The sequence below is a fragment of the Etheostoma cragini genome, chromosome 17 (assembly GCF_013103735.1).
Source record: "Etheostoma cragini isolate CJK2018 chromosome 17, CSU_Ecrag_1.0, whole genome shotgun sequence".
Classification (NCBI taxonomy): domain Eukaryota; kingdom Metazoa; phylum Chordata; class Actinopteri; order Perciformes; family Percidae; genus Etheostoma; species Etheostoma cragini.
The window spans coordinates 19,820,826-19,828,640 of NC_048423.1; the positions used below are offsets into that span (position 1 = coordinate 19,820,826).

At 42.9% G+C, this 7,815-nt stretch overlaps 1 long non-coding RNA gene across 1 annotated transcript in view; it reads left to right on the top strand.

The window, feature by feature from the left end:
• Positions 1 to 6,958, top strand: part of LOC117960415 — a 15,977-nt gene extending 9,019 nt beyond the window's left edge. The window contains exons 2-3 of the long non-coding RNA XR_004660146.1: positions 6,050 to 6,055; positions 6,949 to 6,958. This is a non-coding gene — a long non-coding RNA (uncharacterized LOC117960415). The remainder of the gene's footprint in view (positions 1 to 6,049; positions 6,056 to 6,948) is intronic.
• The last annotated feature ends 857 nt before the right edge of the window (positions 6,959 to 7,815 follow it).

Below are 7,815 nucleotides of genomic sequence, written 5' to 3' on the forward strand. Positions count from 1 at the left end.
TGTGTGTGTGTGTGTGTATATATATATATATATATATATATATATATATATTATATACATACATTATATATGTATATATATATGTGTGTGTGTGTGTGTGTGTGTTTGTGAAGATGCAGGTTTAACCACCCTTGTGTTGTCCTACCAGGTCAAACCTGTAAATAAACAATTATTTGACGGTTTCGACACTTTTTTTTCACTTTTTCACTTTTTTTTAAAACGTTTTCTTTATTTTTGTAACCCTACCATCAGTATACTGTACACATCACTAACACCAATACATCAACACTACTTTTAAATTATTTTCATTATTCAAATTCATGGCCAAGAAACCTTATGAAACCTTATATGAAATCATATAATTTTTTTGTCTTTTGTCAAAGTTTTTTGGGGGGGGGAAATAAAACATCCAAAATTCACTAAAGAAGTAAACTGATCCTTCAGCGTTATAGGGAACCAACCATGTAATATTTGGACAATTTGGATGAAAGAATCCCAAATTTCTGATGTAGAAAACAATCGGGGCAAATTTGACCCCAGAGAACCGGAGGGTTGATATCCTGTGTCACTGTCACTGATGCTATGCACCTGTAACTCAGTCAAGGAAAGTTTTAATTGTTATAATTTATTGTTTTCACCTCAATATCATATCAATTGATTCTGGTAGTCCATAAAGTGACTTTTGTAGTTTTTACATGTTCAATATTTAGCATTTATCCTCTGTGATAATAATAATGTACATATATTCATTGTTATCCAGTGAAATTACTGATTAAGTAGGCCCTATATCCGTGTCACATTATGGTTAGGGGCGTGGCCCTCCTAAAGAACCCCCCTTCCCCAGAATCGCCCCTGTCACTTACCAACTGCTCTGGTGTTGTTTACCACTTTACTGTTACAGTCATTCATGTGCACTCAGCTCCTAATAATGATGTTTCCAACTGCACTTGAAGTCAGCGTCTGTTTTGTCTAATGGGGGGGTTCCTGCGAGTGCAGACCCATGTGTGAATGTGTGTTGTTAGACTCACGGACAGTCCAAAATATTCGTGTTTCATGTGAGGAATCTACACACATGTTAACTACGGAAGGTGATTAGGGCCGCACGTGAAAATGTGTTTGAGTTCCGAGTTTAAAGTCAGAATTCTGAGTTCCCCAGAGACTGGGTAGCTCACCTGGTTGAGCATGTTGACCCATCTACAGGGGCTTAGCACTTACCGCAGCGGCTGGGGGTTCAATTCTGGCATTAGCCCCTGTGCATTGTGTCATTCGCCTTTTCTGTCTTCAGCTGTCATAAATGCCTAAAATGCCCCCCCCCCCCAAAAAAAACCAACTCAGAATTCTGAGAAAAACATACTGTAACAGGAGAGAATATCAATTCCAACCCTAAGATGTTGGTACTGGCCTTCAGAAAACCCACATTAGTCAAAGAGAACTGGCAATTTACCCCAAAGTCACTCTAGCTTTGTAATCAAAGTGACCTCAAAGGCACATATTTGTGTGTACACGCCTATACCCCCACACCTCCGTCATAACACACACACACATGCACACACACACACACACACACACACACACACACATCCACAGCCGTACAGATGCTAGCGATCATTATGGTCTTCTTGATCTGTTTTGTCAAACCTCTGATTCGGCCTTTTTGCCTCTAGCTGACAACTGTGTGAAGGGAGTTTTTTTTTCTTTTGCTTCATTTTTTGGCAAACGATCAGACAAGCTGCACAGTGGTGTATTAAAATGTCAGCTTAAAATGAAAATAAACAACTTAGGGGTGCAAAAAGGCGATACCGCTAATATCAACCCCACCCCCGGACAGACTAGGTCTAGCCCAGGGGGCGGCGTGGAGATTGACAGGTGGGAGGCTGGATCTGGAAGCCGCAGGGGCGAGGGTGGGGGGGGTTGGGTGCGGGGGTTTCCTTTTTGAACGGCATGAGCATTAGGTGTTAGTTTGAGAATCTAAGAATAAACAACGATATGGCTCTAACTTCATTGTGATGCACACATACATACAGTATATACACACACACACACACAGCACAAATGCAAACATGCCACAGCAGTGTATCACTATGTGGAAAACCAACATGTAAAAGCTCCCAACTCATAAAATAATCTTACGGACGCTGTGCCAGTGGCTCTCAGCATCAGATATTGACACAATAATCACCTATTAGCAGCTATTAGCAGCTATTATTAGCGCTGTAAGATGACGTAGTATTAAGAGCAACAATTCTAACGAGTAGTATGAAAGACCAAAAATCCACATAACACAGGAGTTTCACCCAGGAGACCGCGGTTGGTGTCCCATTCTTGTCCCACGTGTCACCTAAACAACTTATGCACGCCCAACCACCATCTTTTCCTAAACCTAGCTGCCCTGTTCTTGTGCCGCACGTCAGTCACTACGTCACGACCCAGAGCATCAAAAAGTGACGTCAAGAGTCCCGATGCTGAACGAGACTTTCAGTGTGAATAGCAAATGCCAAAGGCACATGACCAAGCGTCCCTAATTTTACGCGATGGGAGAGTGAGAATGGGGAAAGTGAGTGGGTAAAACACTTTGAAATGGCGAATGAAATGAATAGAAACGTGTCCAAACATCTAATCTGAAACTTGTTGCGAAGGAACTGGTATTGCTTCAAACGATGTGCTTGTTGTGTCGTCGAACAGCATCTGAAGCCTTCCCACATCACACCTGAGGGATGTGTTCCAAACTTTCACGAGTGTGTACCCTCCCAACTGTCCTTTCCTTGCTTTCCTCTCTTTTGTTTTTCTTCCTGTGCACTAATTGGCTGAAGCTGAGTAGCCAATCAAAGAGATTCCTCCTAAGCTGAATCGGCTGAAAGTGAGTTGGTTGGGGGGGTGGATGTGTCAAACGACACAGGACCTTTACCGGGGGTTAGTGTCCCGATCTTGTCCCATGTGTCACTGATATGTACGTTTTCTAACCAAACCCACCAGGGCTTTTGAGACCCAGACCAGCGCACCATAATCAGCCGGACACCAACCATCATTCACTCCCCTTCAACACACACAGCAGGGTTCTACATTAGCACCATTTACCAGCCAAATGATGGTAAAATATGCACGTAACATAACCGAGCGATCTCTTTGGTTTGTCTTCACCTTAAAAGCCTTTGAGCAAGAAAACCTGTTGTGGCTTTTACAGCCCAGTCTCATGGCAGCTGGTGAAATTGTGACGTTAATTAATCTATTGATTCGTGTACAGCTCATGTAAAAGTTGTTATTTGCGTGTGTTGATTATGAATTTTTAAGTAATGTATTTCAATAGGAAGCCTATTTCGTGATAACTGGGAGGTTAATCTGGTGGATGGGTCAAACAGCACAGGACTTTCACCCCGGAGACCGGGGCTCACGTCGCGCGTGTTGCAGTTCCTTTCTGCGTTATTCTCTTCCTAACCACAGCCGTTCCATTGTTGTCAGTGTGTCCTGCATGTGACGTTCCTTTCCCTGTTATTTGGTCCCTAACTGCAACTGTCCTGTTGTTGCATGTCACAGCGTTGCGGTCCGTCCTTTTGTCATGGCCGGGGTGTGGCGTTTCATTTCCCTGTTGTTGCGTCCCTCAGAGGACACGGGTTGTGTCAAGAGAGCACAACTTGTTGCTGCCACCCCGCGCGTGCCGTTTGATTTCCTTCTTGTTGCGTCCCCCAGAGCAGTCCAGTGTCATGTTCAAAAATTGCAACACGTACACTTAATAAACGTTGCGTGACCATTTCACGGGGGACGGGTTGGGCTTTTACTGTAAAGCAGCTGCATGAACTGCTTACTGTAATAGTTATAACTAATACGGAAACTCCACATAAGCTACAGAGGTTCAATAGCAATACATTTGTTCATCTTTATTTCAGTTTAGAACATGCAGGTGAAGTACTGTTGGCAACTTTCCATCTCCAACACAAAAACCAAGGTACAGTACGTTTCCCATGCCATCACTTCGCTGCATCCATCTATGTCATTTACTGTCGAGCCAGAGTCAAGTCTCAAGTCCAGGTCCGAGTCAGTCATAATTACCAGAGTCAGGGTCCAAGTGCAGTCACAATTACTTGTGTTTGAGTCCAACAGTTAGACTAAACATGTATCAATATCTTTTATAAAATATGTATCACCTATTACACTTGAAAGTAGTAAGAAACTTCATTCAACTTCCAGGTCCAATCATAAATCCTCCAGTCCAAGTCATCAGAGCAAGAGTCTAAGTCAAGTCCAGAGAACAGCCACTCTAGCCGGACTCGAGTCTAGAGTCCAGGACTCAAGCAATTTATCACTTCCTCCCCCCCATTGCAGATTCTTGATAAACTTTTTTCTTATTAGACTGATTGGTAACAAAACGGTCACCTGTTTGCTTTTCATAATAACAAAAAAACACAAGTTCAAATGTAGACTCAATTCCTGAAGGACTGACGACCGTACTGGGCGACTGTTTTCAACAAAGGCCCTTTAATCACCTCCGTCCTACACGTTCATCAAAAGCATTCCTCTTTAAAACATTCTCTCTCCTTCCTCACCTCTTAATTCCACATCCTAAACCACCACCCTGCGATTTCCCTTCCTCCCTCCTATTGTATAGATGTACGATTAATTAAACGAAAAAGACATCATTTGTTCGGCTCTTTGCGGTCCCCAAGCGCGTTGTTGTGTTTCACTCTCTATGTACAACATAGAGAGTGTTTGTTGGCGTTAACTAGCACACGTGTCGAAAATAAACCCCACGCTCGACAACGCTCCATTAATAACACGCCGTCGCTTTGTTGCCTGCTTGTTTCTGCTGCTGCTGCGTTTTGTTACCTCGCTGTCTTACTTTCCCTGTCTTTTGTAGTGCTTGTGTGTGTGTGTGTGTGTGTGTGTGTGTGTGTTGCTTTTTTACCTTTACCTGCACGCGCCTGAGCATTATAGACTCCAATGATTTTTTTGCGCACACTGTATGTACACAGAATTGCGTATACACTTGTCTGTGGGAAAGAAATTAGGTGACACCCATTGGACCAACAAAGGGCCCCGTGGATAGCCCTCTCCCGACATCTGTGCACGTACATCCTTGTAAAGCATGCGTAGTGTGATTGTGCATGTGAGTTATAACCTTAGCCGGAGTATTTTGGGTGGCTGGCATTTAGGGAAAATCGCTCAGGATGTCACATGAAACATATAATCCTTGCAAACCGACCATCCCCCTGCAAACAGCAGAGATGGAGAAAAAAAAGAAAGAAAGGAAAAGTTTTTCCTCTCATGAATATGCAAATATATCACAGAGGAGTCAGTGCTTGTTTGAAGAACTGCTGCTTTTGTTTCCAGCAATTAATAGTACAAACAATTGCACTCACCGCGTGTGTGTTTCTCTCTCTCTCTCTCTCTCTCTCTCTCTCTCTCTCTCTCTTCTGTTGGTCTGCCTCTATGAATATGGTTAACCGAGTTTATACTCTCTCCTCACACCGCTCCCTGGATGGATTGAGATTAGCAATGGAAATGAAAAATACATATTGTAATAATAATAATGCTCGTCAAATGGATCGGACGGATTTGGATCAATTTCAAAATGAAAAAATAAATGACACGGTCAGCTGCTGAATCGTTTATAACTCTCGTGCCTCCAAAGATGATCTCTTTCAAAGTTATTAAGCAACAAAGGTCTTTATTCAAACTGAAGTAAAGCTAAGAGAGCTGAGAGCTGCTTTCCTCCCAAATGGCTGGGTGATCCGATTCAATTATGAGGTTTTTAACTTTTAATCTTTTATATCATCTACATTTGTCTTGGTATTTGTTGTTATCCCTTTTTGCTGTAGATTATTTCTATCATGGATTTCCTCTAACAGCCCCCCCACCCACTTCCACCAAAACTACACCTAATGCCATCAAACATTTTGAAGTTTGGTTTTCCACTACACAGCCAACAAAACTCACTTTTAAAGCTAGTTTGCTTGTTACTCTCATTATTATTATTTTCTTCTTCTTTTCTTCCAAAACAAGGGCGAAGAACACCAGCAGCGATGCCAGGAGTTGATTCCATTAAAACTAAACCAAGACTGGTGTGTTACTGGCACGCCAAAATAATCAGAGCACCCAAGGCTAGATGGCCAGTTGTTGATAGATAGATAGATAGATAGATCTATAGATAGATAGATAGATAGATAGATAGATAGATAGATAGATAGATAGATAGATAGATAGATAGATCTATAGATAGATCGATAGATAGATAGATAGATTTGTATTGATCCCCAAAAAAGGAAAATTCCACGGTAGCAGTGGCAAAATATCAAACACACACCACACTTACAGAATATAAATCAAATACCAGGATACAATCTACATGAAATAATAATAGGATAGAATATAAGAACAAATTATTTAAAATACATGCACGATGGGAATAAAAATGGACTGTCTAACTATGGATGAAGCTGTATATAAACCTATTTTAATGTATTGGTGCACAATAGATGTAATCTGTTTTGAATGAAGATTCTCTGTCTCGTTCAGCTAGCTTTTCTTCCAAACATGTTAGTCTATGTCGACGGCGTTCCTCTCCTATATTCTGCTAGATGTCCCTCACCTTCTTCTTCCTCCGATGGATTTCTGAGGACTATGGTTACCTAGTCCTCAGATCTCTGCAGGGTTAATCCAGACAACTAGCTAGACTATCTGTCCTATCTGAGTTTTCTGCTGTATGACTAAAACTACATCTGAACGTACTCATGTCCCACCAAAACAAGTTCCGCTGCCCAAGATGATTGTGATTGATTTTAAGAAATGTCATTAAACCAGAACACATTTTTTTCCTATCCCAGAATGCTGTGTGGATTAACCAGACCCTCCTCCACAGTGCTGGGAAGGAAGGTCTGGCAATGCGTGACTAACTTCTAGCAAACTTCCCAGTGAGAGCATCACCAATCTCTTTTAGCTCTCTGTCTTTTAATACAGACATGTAAACCTTGTGCATGGACACAACGCAGTGCTCTGCAGAGGGAAAGACTAGAATGGACATTTGGCATTGGGGGGGGGGGGGGGGGGGGGGGGGGGGGGGGGGGGTTGTCACATTCCATGAGTAGCTGAGTGCTGAGAGAAGAGGGCATCTGTCCGCCCTGCACAGGCTACTCCTCAAATATTAATAATGATAATGAGCAAAGGGCTGACCAGGGCCCGGGGCCCACAACAAGCATTCCCCTTATTAGAATAACCCCTGCAACTCTCTATGTCACACACACACACACACACACACACACACACACAAACACACATGCACTCAAGTGAATATGGAGATGAACTCACATGACAATATGACAGGCAATATGCACATATATGCACACGCAAATGCATGCAAGTCAACAAAGACATATTATGCAGAAGATGGGTAACGTTAGAATATTCATACACACACACACACACACACACACAAATGGGACAGACATGCAAATGGGCACCCATTGGGACTGAGAAGAGGATTCCCCTCTGGCCAGAGTCCATACTCTCCCTCATCCCTACCCCCCCTTACCCTCCTGACCCATGTCACACACGATCAGCCTCTCAGTCACACACACACGCACACAAACACACACACTTTAAACTCTCCCTGTCTGTTTCCAACACCCCCTGTAACACTGTCTCTCTCCCATGCATCCACACACACACACACACACACACACACACACACGGCGGGTGCCCTGCCTCACCCCTGGACCCCGTCGGTCATTAGTATGGAGGCCTGTCTGTGTTTATTTGGCTTCTAATGGACCATTTAAATGCAGACTATTCACAGCAGACAAGGCCATCCTCGGGGATGGCGCACAC